This window comes from Platalea leucorodia, assembly GCF_965183815.1.
Source record: "Platalea leucorodia genome assembly, chromosome: 3".
Taxonomy (NCBI): Eukaryota; Metazoa; Chordata; class Aves; order Pelecaniformes; family Threskiornithidae; genus Platalea; species Platalea leucorodia.
In genome coordinates, this window is record NC_138825.1 from 100,596,473 (window position 1) to 100,609,048 (window position 12,576).

Below are 12,576 nucleotides of genomic sequence, written 5' to 3' on the forward strand. Positions count from 1 at the left end.
TTGTCCCACACCAAAGGGCATGGGAGAGGGCCCTGTGTTGCTGCTGTGAGGAAAGGAGAAGGGGAATTTGTGGCTGGTGAAATGGGTCTTGAGAGAATTGACTTTCCTATGATTTCTACATGGATGAGTCATGCTACCTCCATGACTCACATCCTGAGGACTATACCCTGCAAACACTAAAACACACAGCAATATGCACACCATGTAATTCTTTTGAGTAAAGCTACTAGTGTGCCAGTCATTACAGAAGCAGACTTATGTAATAAAGAGCTGTTTATTAATGTACATTTTATCTTTTCCATACATTTCCTCCAATTAAGACAGCAAAGCTATGCTCCTGTTTATTCCGTCCTTTAAAACTTCACGGAGGAAAAAAATGGCAAAATTAAAATTTTTCTTGAGCAAGGAAGAATTAGGGGTGCAGTATGTGATTCCTATTTCAGGAGGAGGAAAATAGACATAGAAGAATAGGTTTTGAAAGGTACTTTTCTTAATCCCAGTCAGTAAAGCTTGAACCTTCAATGTATTTAGGTAATATGGATTTAGCTCAATGTAACTCCTGAGAGTTTCCACACAGAAACAGTTTTCAGTCTACATAGACTTAGCTAATGTAACTTGTTTGTAGAATAACCAGAAACTTAATTTGAAACCACAGAATCTGGAGACAAAGAAAGACATCGAGAGCTTTCACAGTGTGGGAGGAGGATGGCACAATTTCTGATTGCCTGAAGCAAGACGGGAATGTAGCAGAGACCTCAAAATGACTAATTTGGACACAATTCATGCTTAGATTTTAGTCTGCATTTTCATTTCATTTCTCTTTTGCATGGCCCCACTGGGCACCATACCTTTTTTTACGCTTTACATAAGAATGTTATTTTTTTCCCCCTCTTCAGACTCACCATCTAGAAAATAATATCAAATATTGTTGGTAAGTAATCAGCTAAAAAGTCACCATTTGCATAATTTAATGGTAGGAGATTTTAATGGGTGAATAAACATCACAATGGCAAAACAATGATCTACTGGGAGCTGTGTTCACATCCACTTTTGTGCATCATTTCTTCTAACATGACCAGCCTAAGGGCTAACAAGACTTACCTTCCTATCCCATTTTTTGTGTAAGAAAGTTAAACAAAAAAATTGTTACTGAAGCCTGCATGATCACTGGTGGATTTAAGTCATACGATAGCTAGTTGCAGTTGAGACCGCTGCTATATTACGGTAATTTTTCAGACTTAATTGTAGATTCTGTTAAAGGCAAAGTTTATACATGTAGCATTATAATGTTTCTAAACTGATTCCCAGGAAACAGATTTGTTAAACAGGGCATCATCAAAACTTGCAAATGATTCCTGTTTAAGGAGTCACAGTACATTGGCCTGAATGGTGGGAAACTGTTCATGGTGTTAATAGAAATATTCTCTTCATATAGACAATGGCCCAAAGGTGCTACATATTGAAAAATATCGATTCTGGTAGATTTAAGCCCTCTTAGAGCCGGCATTTGCTATTATGTTCTCTGTCCATGGTATAGTTAAACGTTATTAATTTTTTCTTCTTCTTGAACTTTTTTAGCTAAAATAGGTATTGTCTACTATATGACAGTTCATACACAGAATCCCTTAAACATCTCTCTTCTATAGGTTCTTCTTTTAAACAAGAAAAAAAAGTACACACAAACTACACATGTGTGCATGTCTTTAGGTATATATATACACACATATGAATGAATTCACTGACAGCAATCAAACTGCATCTTTGCAAACTGGGATACTCATTGCTTCATTGCTGAGCTGCTCAGTTTTCCAAATGTGTGGTCAGAGTGAGGATGGGAAACAAGGAATTGCTATCAGAGATGTTCCTTTCAGATGTTCCCAAGTAGTGCCTTTCTGGGATACAATTTAGAACGAAAAGAATCTTTTGATCCTTTGCTGTGTTCGGATAGGCAGACAACAGCAGGGTTGATTTTTTTTTTTTATTTCTTTCTTATTTGCACTTAACTGGAAGGTGATAGCTCTTCTGTCAAGCATGGAGATGTTTGCCTGAACTTTGTCTCTGTGTATGAGCATGCCACACAGACACTCACTCCCTTGTTCATTCAGAAAAATCTGCCGCTGTTCGGCAATCCTCAAAAGAAGCTACATGTTAAAGCTTATCGGGGTTATGTTTGAACCCAGATTTGTCTCCTGGCTGAATGAACTATGCGAACACAAGCTTGTACACAGGCATGGGTATAAGGCAAGCTGGAAAGATCTGTGGGAAGAGAGGAGGTGAGGTCTCTTAGTAACGTGCACTGTGACTACAAAATAGATGAACTGATCATGGGTACTGCTGTGCCCACAGCACAAATAGCCCATGACGTCTTGGAAAAGCACATTTAGCATCAAGAAGACAAGCTGGCCTCAGATCCAGAAAATGGCAGTGGCAGAGGGGTGAGGGCCTTGAGTATGAGAGCAAGGAGCCTCTGTTTGGTGCTGCTGGCGTCCATAGTCCATGCCGCTTTCTAACGTAGGTGTCTCTTGTTTGGGAGAACACGTATGTTATTCACAGAGAGCTAGTGAAGCTGCTTTCCCCTTCCTACCTGCCAGCCTTGGACCCATGTTAGCCAGGCATCCAGTCTGACAAAAGCTGCCACTTCCATGTTATTTAATTAATGTTTTTCTCCATATGCATTTCTTCACAGGAGGACAGGGCCCATGTGGCACAGCTCTGAGGTTCCTCCAGGACCTTCATGGACATTGGGAGTATTTACAAGACATGTAGATGCAGTGCTTAGGGACATGGTTTAGTGGATGACTTGGCAGTGTTAGGTTTATGGTTGGACTCAACAATCTTAAGGGCCTTTTCCAACCTAAATGATTTTATGATTCTATGTACGGGGGGACATGAGGAACATCACCTAAGTACAACCTGTGAATAAAGAACAATTAGGGAATGGCCCCAGAGGTCTTAAATACTGCTTTGCCTGTGCCAGGCTTGCCACACCTCTCTCAAGGGGGGCTGGGGTGGGGTGGTGTCTTGAAGTTTGTGTAAAGGCAGTGAAGGATACCAGCTCCTGGCTTTGATAACATGTCTCCACATACGAAGGTCACGCGCTCACTGGCTGGTCATCCAGTTCCCACAGGCAAAGTGTTCCCACCAGCCTGTCTCCTGGACACAGCCATCACTGAGGCCAGGGCTCACAAAAGTCATCCTGTCCCTTCACCTGGAAAAAGAAGTGCTGGAAGACGGGCAAGAATTTATTCAAGGTGTCCATCTGGGCATTGCCTTTGCAGCTGCAGGATTAGATCTATTCCTCTGTCACAACACCTTGCAGCATGTGTTGTCCAAAGGGGCGAGGGGGCGGGAGGCATTCAGGTAACAAGTGCCAATAGTTTCGCATGGACACAAAAAGGGCTTCTGCGCCCGAGCTCTGGTATGGGTGGTGGTACCACGGACGCAGATGAAAGGGTTGTGTGGTGATTACTGAAGGTTTGTGGGACAGCTTCACTTCATAGAATCGTTAAGGTTGGAAAAGACCCTTAAGATCATCGAGTCCAACCGTTAACCTAGCACTGCCAAGTCCACCACTATACCATGACCTCGAGCACCACATCTATCTGTTCTTTAAATACCTCTAGGGATGGGGACTCAACCACTTCCCTGGGCAGCCTGTTCCAATGCTTGACCACCATTTTGGTGAAGAAGTTTTTCCTAATATCCAACCTAAACTTCCCCTGGCACAGCTTGAGGCCGTTTCTTCTCGTCCTATCACTCGTTACTAGGGAGAAGAGACCAACCCCCACCTCACTACAACCTCCTTTCAGGTAGTTGTAGAGAGTGATAAGGTCTCCCCTCAGCCTCCTCTTCTCCAAACTAACCAACCCCAGCTTCCTCAGCCACTCCTCATAAGACTTGTGCTCCAGACCCTTCACCAGCTTCGTTGCCCTTCTTTGGACACGCTCCAGCACCTCAGTGTCCTTCTTGCAGTGAGGGGCCCAAAAAGTGTGAAACCCCATGTGCAACAGGAGTCCTGAGGTACGTGGCTAAATAATGTCTGATCTTGCAGTAAGCTCCCCAAAACAAGTACTTCTGAAATGAAAGCTGCATCATCACCGAGTTACTTCAAACTACCGGTCTGCCCCTCTTGTATCAAACACCTTGCTAACCCCAGATGCAGCCCGGGGTCGGGATGCTGGTCCGGACCGGGGAAGCCTGCCCGCCCGTTACCGGGAGGCGGCTGGGATGGCGGGGTCGCGCGTCCCGGGGGGCAGGGGCGCACAGGAGCTGCAGGAGAGGCGCGGCACAGCGGCGGGCTGCGCTCGGGACAAGCGCTGCTCAGCGGCCAAGCCGGGGCCGCGGCGGGGGCAGCCCCGGGGCCGCGGGGAGGCGGGCGGGGGGCGGTGCTGCCGGCGGGGCGGGCTCCCGCGGGCGGCGCGGGGCCGGGGCCGGGGCCGCCGCCGCCGAGCTGGCGTGGGGCAGAGCCGCGCCGCAGCGAGCAGAGCCCTGCGGCAGGGGGGGCAGCGCGGCTGGCGGAGGGAGGGCGTGCGGCCGCCTGCAGGTCAGCGGGGCTCCCGGGGGCGGCGGGGGGGAGAGGCGAGCTCCCCGGGGGTCCTTCACCCCTGCGGGGGTCCCCGCGCTCGGGGGTGCGGCTGGAGGGGCAGCCGGGGCGGGGGGGACAGGCAGGTGCAGCCATCGGGGCGGCCCCGCAGCCGGTCTGCCCCCGCGGGAGCCCGGGCGTGGGGACGGTGGGCGGCCGAAAGCCGTGGTCCTGAGATAAGGGCATTTGTGCCTTCTTTTGAACAGGGAGCTGCAAGTGGACTGTGTCACTGGTGTGGTTTTGCAGTGTGGTTGCAGTACGTGCAGGCAGACTGCGCTAGCTTAAAATCCTCGCTCAGTTTATTGGCGTGAGATGAGATCGTTTATATCGCATTGTGTCCTTCTGTGCCATACAGAAATCTGCTCTACTTTCTCACCACGGGCAAAACGAGTTACTGACTTGGTGTACGTGTGCTTTAACTTCTTTGACAGTGTGTGGCATGGGAGTTGAGACATTATGCAATTAGTGTAGAAGGGTTCGTAATAGCTGCAATTACACTTGTTTCTGTACCTGGACAGAATAATCTGCTCTGTGGGCCACTTCTGATCACCACTCTTCAGTTGTGTAATGCTTAGATGTACATGGCACTTACTGTGCTGAAAGGATCTGGTCTCCGATTCAAGGATTTCACAGGCTGGAAAACCAGTCCTCTGGTCGATTCTGAGAATCTGCCACCTTTCAGACGCCTGAGAAAGCCTTGTGGGTTTATTACATTTACTTAGTAAACTTACTTGGAAGTTTTCCCCAAACCTTATTGATTGTGGGAGTGCGCATTATATGTCTCTCAAATATGCGTTCAAATACATAATACTGAACTAAAGAATGGGCACAAAATATTTATTTGAAGAATTGTGAAAACTGTTCTAAATATTTCCCTTAGGAAATTTCGTTTTCAGCATGAAGACTCTGATAGGATACAGCATGTTAGAGATATGTGCAACATGTGATGTGTAAGTACAAGGTCAGGTGAACTGGCGAAGCAGAGGATCTGCAAAAGAAGGATTGAGGAGTTACAGCTGATGACAAACTGAACAGCAGTCAGTAAGAAACCCACACATTTTTTTTATATGTGTGTGTAGATATTAGAATAAAAAAATCAAGACAAACATCATTCGGGGATGCATAACAGGAGTGTTGCAGATGTGTGATGACATCTTATGGTAGTTGTGACTGGGGGGGTCTGTGACTGATGTCGGTACTGTATGGGATTTTGGACACCACAGTTCCACCAGTTAGGAAGGAGATGAGTAGCAAAGGTGATCATGGATCTAGAAAACATGACCTATGAGAAAATAGTGGCAGAACTGGAATTCTACAGTCTAGGGAAGCAAAGACTGATAAATGATGTGATAACAGTCTTCAAATGTGTAATTGGTTGCTGCAGAGTGGCGGGAAATAAACTATTCTCCACATTCAGTGGAGATGTAACAAGAACCAGCGTGCTGAACTGCAGCAGGAGAGATTAGGTTAAATGGTTGGGAAAGTGCTGTCTAATTTTACAGGTAATTGAGCATTGGATTGTCCACGTATGGTGTGGAATCTTCTTCACTGGTGTTTTTTAAGATCAGATCTAACAAACATTTACCAGAAATGCTGAAGGCAAGGGTGACCATGCCTTCTGGTTGGGAGAGACACTATGTGATCTCTCCAGGTCCCTTACAGCCTCGCGTGGTGGCAGAGGCTACCAGGAGGCCAGCCTGTGAACTCACGCTCTGGGTGATGATCACGTGTATCAAAGAGGCAGCTTTGTAAGATAAACATGGCTCAGTAATCCATTTATAATATTTCACTCACATGCCTAACTTTTATACTAGATTTTGTTATTCTTCTTCCTTCTGCTCTAACTGCATTCACAGTTGAAGTCTAAGAGAAGTGGTGGATGATCTGCTGAAGAACATCACATCTTGGTTTGGCACCATCACAACCAGTAAACTGGCTTATTGGTAAATGTTAGGAGATTGGAGCTCGGTTTCAAAGTACAATTCTGTAAACTGTATCACATTGCTCCCTCCAGGTCCTCAGTAGTACAGGTATGTCTCAGGCAGTCCACAAGGCAAAACTTAACTACTTTGGTTTCATTTATCTCCATCTTGGCTGTGATCATCATCTTTGAAATTACTTGCATTATAGTTCAGTTCTTAAACATATTTTGAAAAATGTAGTTTGTCCTACTGGATTAAGCAAGGGTTTTGCCTAGTTCAACTATTAGCCCAACTAATTATGGAAATAGCTGGCTGGAATGAGACTTGGCATTTTTCTTCCCTTACCTGCCTCACCTAGAGGTTTTTGCTGCTTTGCTCAAGTTTTATTCTTTTATTGTGTTCTTTGTGCTGTTGTTATGAAATTGCACATTAATTATTTTAAAAATTCTGCTACATTCTTTGCTTCTGGTGATTGCTTGTGAAATTAGCTTCACAGTGAACAAAAGGTTCACTTAATTTTTTTGAACATCCTCATTTTATGAGAGTGGGAACAGACAAGGCCTAACCTCTCTTTCTATGTTATTTGTTATTATTTCGTGTCCCCGTGTTCCACTCCTACTGCTTTAAAGAGGCATTGAATAAAGCTGATTCAATCTTTCCAATGTCTTTTTATAAGACAAGCCTTTTTAATGCTCTTAGTCATCCGTATTATTAAGATGTCTTTGTTCCTGCCTTTTTTCTCTTCTTTGAGCTGGCATGACCAGAGCTGAGCCCAGTAACGCCGCTGAAGACGTGCTGTTCATGCAGCGTCTTCTGCTGCTTCATCCTCTGCTGCTTCCCTTGCTTCTCATCACACCCACGGCGGCACGGCAGTCTAGAGCGCTTGAAGAAATCAAAATGCACCTTATAAAATGCATTGTCTTGCATTAAGTTTTTCTGATGTCAGCTTGTTGCCCTGTATGTTGCGGGAGTTTCTCTGAATCATCTGAAAGGACACATTTTGTCAGGGCACAGCGGCGGGCGCTCCCTATGGAGGGGGGCAGCAGGGCAGGGCCTGGCCGCCAGAGCTCGTCCCACCGCCCCAGCCAGGAGCAGGGTGACTGGGGGGCACCGGGGCAGCCCCAGCCCCGGGCATTGGGCACGTCCCTGGGGACAGGCTGAGGCCTGGCTGGGATGTGGGCCCATGGGTAGGCCCGGCTTGGTGGGGCCCGTGGCTGGGCAGGGAAGGATGTGGGGAGCTGGAGACCAGCCCTGATGCAGCGTTGCTGGGGCAGGGGCTGATGGCCCTGGGGGGCTGAAGTGGGGTCCTGGGCTGTGGGAAGGGGCCAGTAAAGGCCTGTTAGTGCCGTGAGGGCCCTGACAAATTTCAAAGCTTCACTGATCCAAATTTTGGGTTGAAAATGTGTGAAATCTACCCATTAGCACAGTAGTGGGTATCTGAAGTATCCGAAGATGTGGGCTTTAGGAAGGGTGAGCCTATAGAGATGGGAAGGCGAACTTTGCCATCTGTCCCAGGGTGACAGTCACAAGGAGATTGCCGGAGAGTTTATCTCCCCCAATTACACAAAACAGCAAGGTCTCTAGAAGAGTTTTTTGCAATAGAGATGTGTGGTTCAGCACCCTGTCCTTCTGCAGCACGCCCTTGGCTTGCCTGTGCTGGAGCGTGTAGGAGCGTAGGGTTTGATGGCCCATGTGCATTCTCTGCCAGGAGAACCCAGTGCACCTCCTTGAGCGCCAGCGGTGACCGCCCGCAGATCTGCGTTGGAGCTGCCTCCATCAGCCAGGGTCTGCTTGTAAGTAGCCAACTCTACCAGTCCGGAGTAAAATTTAGGGGTAAGCAGAAAATTGTTAAGGAGGTTGCTACACCATGGTAATACATATTGCTTTGTTAAATTAAAAAGAAAAAAAAAGTAATCAAGGCTTGACATTTCTTCTCTGCTTTTGCCCATAAAAATAGGCTGAGCCCTGCAAGGCTTCTGTGTTGCTTCATTTAGAACTGGACTGGCTGTGGAAAAAAAACAATATATGGTAGAAGAAAACTTAGACTCGTTTGGGCATAGACAAAATGGCTTGAGAGGCTTTTTTCCTCTCTCTAGTTTCTGTGGTACTGAGGTACTGTGAGACTTACAGAAGAAACTTTTCTGAGTTACCATTAATCTGCACAGACATTGTTTTAAAGCAGCGCTGATTGATTTAGCCTTCCAGGGTAGATGTCAGGCACACTATTCGTGATTAACAGCAGATAGAAACCAGGGAGATGAGCAGTGTTGATCATACTGGGTAATATTACGAGTGGAAATAAGAGTACAAAGTAAATACATGTCAACCTTTTGGAATTTTGTGTGATTTATATCGTTTCAATGTTGGATTGAGTAATTGATCTTTTTATCGGTGTGTTTTATGCTGTAATAAAACAGGATTTAAATAGTGAGAAGTTAATAGCTGCTCTAAGTAAAACACACAGGCACTGGAATGAGACACATTCTCTATAACTAAGAACATGCAAAAATTGCAGGGAAGTTTGTTTGAACTTGATGTGGTGAAAAATAAAACTATCATTCATGCCAGTGAGAGATTTACATTTTTCCTTGAATTCTCTGTCAGTTCAAAGTAAGCCTGTTAAGAATACTGCATTAGCACGTAGGAAATCTAAATTTCCACCTTGTATATTAGTACTTTAAGGCCTCTTCATAATTCAGACTTTTATATTCCAAGATTTTTCTCTCCCCCATGATTAGTTCCAGTAGCTTGCTCTGAAGCTCTGGTTTGAGGCATGAGACACAGAACTAATAACAAAGAGAGGCTGGAGGCTTCTTAGCAGTGTAGACAGAAATAAATACTGATGTGGCAAAATGAGCGGGTTCTGCAGATTGCGGGGGGAAGACAAGGAGGGGCTGGGATAAATCACAGTCCTTCTGGGGCAGGAGGGCTTGAGAAGTGGCTGTAAGGGCCACCTGCCTTTGGCTGTGGGACTAGGGGTGGGGGTTTTCAGGGAACTGACATGGGGATAGAGGTATGAGGAGGGCCCAGGGCATTTTTGGGACAGGGAGTGTTCGGGGGAGCTTTGTGGCAGCAGGATCTCTCTTATTCCCTCACACATTTCATCCAGACGAGCTCTCCTCATTGTCTTCTCTACTCTCCCATGTTGTGGGTACCTCTTATCACCTCTGCAGCCATCCATTTTTTCTCAGGCTAACAGTTTTCCTTTTCCTCTTCATTGGCCCCTGCCAACTCTCCTCCCTCTCCCAGGCTTTGGGAAAAGGGCTGGGATCTCAGCGTCACTTGTTCTGGCTGTTGGGAAGGTGATAACGGGAGGTATGAAGAGAGATAAGGTGACTGTGCAGAGCTGAAGAAAGCACTTCAGTGACCTCGAAGACCAAGGTTTGCTTCCCTTGCAGTCCTGCGTGACGTGAGAGAGTTGTACGGCAGAGGGGTATGGCAGGTCCTGCTGCTGCCTCATGCACACTCATCTCTGTCCTTAGAGGTGGTAGCAGAAGTACTGTGTAAATAGGAGGTGCTAATCAACAGTTTGGGATGTAGCTCTGCCATCCCCATCTTCTTTGGCATAGGTAAAATCTGCTGGTAGAAGTGGACTGCTTGCTTACAAGTGTGCAGGTTTGTGTGTGGGTGTAAAAGACCTGGAACAAAGAAGCGATTGTTGGGTTTTTGTATGTTTTAATTGGGAAGTTAAGATTATCTGGGAGGGCTCTAAATGGGTCCGTCTGGAGATGGCATATCCATGGCTGAAGCAGCTGTAGCACGCTGTATATTTGCTGATGTGACAAAACTTACAGGGTTTTTTAAAAGATTTTATCTGTAGAACACGCTAGAAAAACATCTTTATCCAAGTTGTCTTTGAAAGGGAGAAACTGAGTTGTTGCAATGAAGAGTGTCCCAACTTCTGTGGTTGGAGTGTACATTAACACGGGTATTTGGGTTAGCTTGGAACATTTTTGTATATTTTAAAGACCATTTACTCTACCCAAAACTCTGAGGTTTTTTTGTATTTAGTCCAATTTATCAAATGTACAATATTGATTTGCATGATCCAAACTGTCAATTCTTTTCCCCTTTCTTTTGTGTAAATCTTCAGAGCCATGGTGATGATAAAACATGTTCTAACTTGCCTGAACTTGTTTATATCCTACATCAACAGAAAGTGGGAAAAAAGAAAACCCTGAGTGCTAGTTTGAGATTAAGCCAACAATTTTTAAAGCATGCAAGCTTGTATTTTCCAAAATATTTTATAACAATCTGTACTTTCTTCATTAAGTAGAGTTAATGATTTCCAAAAGTTTTCTTTTTAGTCAAAACTGTTGCAGCATATAAAAATGAGCCCAATTAAGGTGATTTGAAGACACATATGAGAAGAGTGCTGCAGTTGGTGTGACAGCAGGAGTATGTCTAGGCTTAGCCTTTAACAGAGGCTTGGGAAGTCTTTTTTGTCAAGAGTACCTTGTGCTTCTTTTGGTCTCAGTAGGTAATTCCAATTCTCACCCCCTTACGAGTTCCCTAGTTCCACAACAGCTTGCAGTATCTTATGTGGAGAGGTCAAGATAACATTACATAGTTGTATCAACAGTACTATTTATTAAAATACCAGATTTTTGAGCTCAGTTTAAAATCTTGCTTCACTGAAGTGTGCAAAACTGTGAACTTTTGCCAAACTAGCAGGGGAGCTGCCAGGGAAGGACCGCATGGTCCCACGATGAGCTTTCTGGACTATCAGTGTAATGCATACATTTGAGGGAAGATGTATGAAGTGGTACTTTAAATCTTTTCCTCATATCAGACACTTAAATGGTTCAAATTATAGGTGCAATTAGTGCAATTAGAGTACTTACTACCTTCAGTGTCCCCAAATATAATAATTTCTTTTTCTTAGTCTTTTAACCACCTGGGATCTCCTCGGTGGCTGTCTTGGAGCTCTGGCCGAGACAGACTCCATTAGACAGAGATCTAAGCTGGGCTGTTTAGATAAATGTCTCTTCCATTAATTGCAGCTCTCTTTGACCAGATCAGCATGTTCCTACTTACTTGCACTTGGGATCTGACCCTGGTTTCCTACTATTTCCCCTTTCCTCATCGCAAGCAGAGAAGATACAATAATATTCCCAGTTAAATAAAAAGGCAGTGGAGAAAATAAACACTGTAAGTGTAGCTGCAGTGTCCTTTGTGGAGAAGAGGAGGCAGGCACATCTGTGCAATAAATTAAATGGTGGGTGAATTATGCAGAATATGACTTAAAGATAGAAGAGGCAGGAGTGGACCATTGCTGGACTGTTAGGGTTGTGAATTCATTCCTTTCTCAGCTGTGGGAAATGTTTCAAAACAAAAAAGCACTCTGTGGGAAGTGGCTCTCTGAGATTAGACTTTCTGCCCAAGTCAAAAACCCAGGGGAAACTTATATAATGCTGAACTCCCATTTAATCAGAGGATTGATTGCTTATGGGAGGTGGACGCGGGAGTCTCCAGCTCTTAAAATCTTGACCTTGATAGCACATGATTGAAAGATAAAGTAGATCGCTCCTGGCAGAATATAAGCCAAACTGAATGTCAGTGTCTTGGTAAGGAACTGTGTGCCCTTCTTTCCCAAGTGGAGTGGTATCTGCCTAGTTATCGCATTTTGTTTAAAAGGTTTCCATTAGGAGGGAGCAGGACTGGGCAGGCGAAAGTGAGAGAACTTTTGAGATATACCATGAGATTCACTGTCAACTCATGAGATAGAACAATGTGGAAAAGTACAGCCAAGAACATTGGAGCTATGTAAAGAGTGGAGCCCTTTACTTCATAGCAACTTAAAACAAAGGAAACTTTAAGTGGAAATGCAAAATTAAAAGGTGTTAATATGTCGAGGGGAATTTTCAGAGACAAAACCCCTAATTATCTTACTGAAAGGAAACTGAAACTCTCACCTACTGAAAAGAAGTCCTCTTCGTCCTTCAGAAACTCTGTCACTTGCAGAGAAAGCAAGGATCAAATGGCAACCCTAAGCAAACCAACCAAATAAATTAAATGGCTTTTTGAATAGCTCTGGCTGGAAGTTGAGAGAAGAAGAGCGAGGAAATAATG

The 12,576-nt window shown here is 45.0% G+C and overlaps 1 protein-coding gene across 1 annotated transcript in view; it reads left to right on the forward strand.

Annotated features, from left to right (window-relative positions):
• Positions 1-4,505: 4,505 nt before the first annotated feature.
• Positions 4,506-12,576, forward strand: part of COL21A1 (collagen type XXI alpha 1 chain) — a gene marked incomplete at its 3' end in the record, with an annotated part of 118,431 nt that continues 110,360 nt past the window's right edge. Inside the window, exon 1 of the mRNA XM_082306935.1 lies at positions 4,506-4,543. The remainder of the gene's footprint in view (positions 4,544-12,576) is intronic.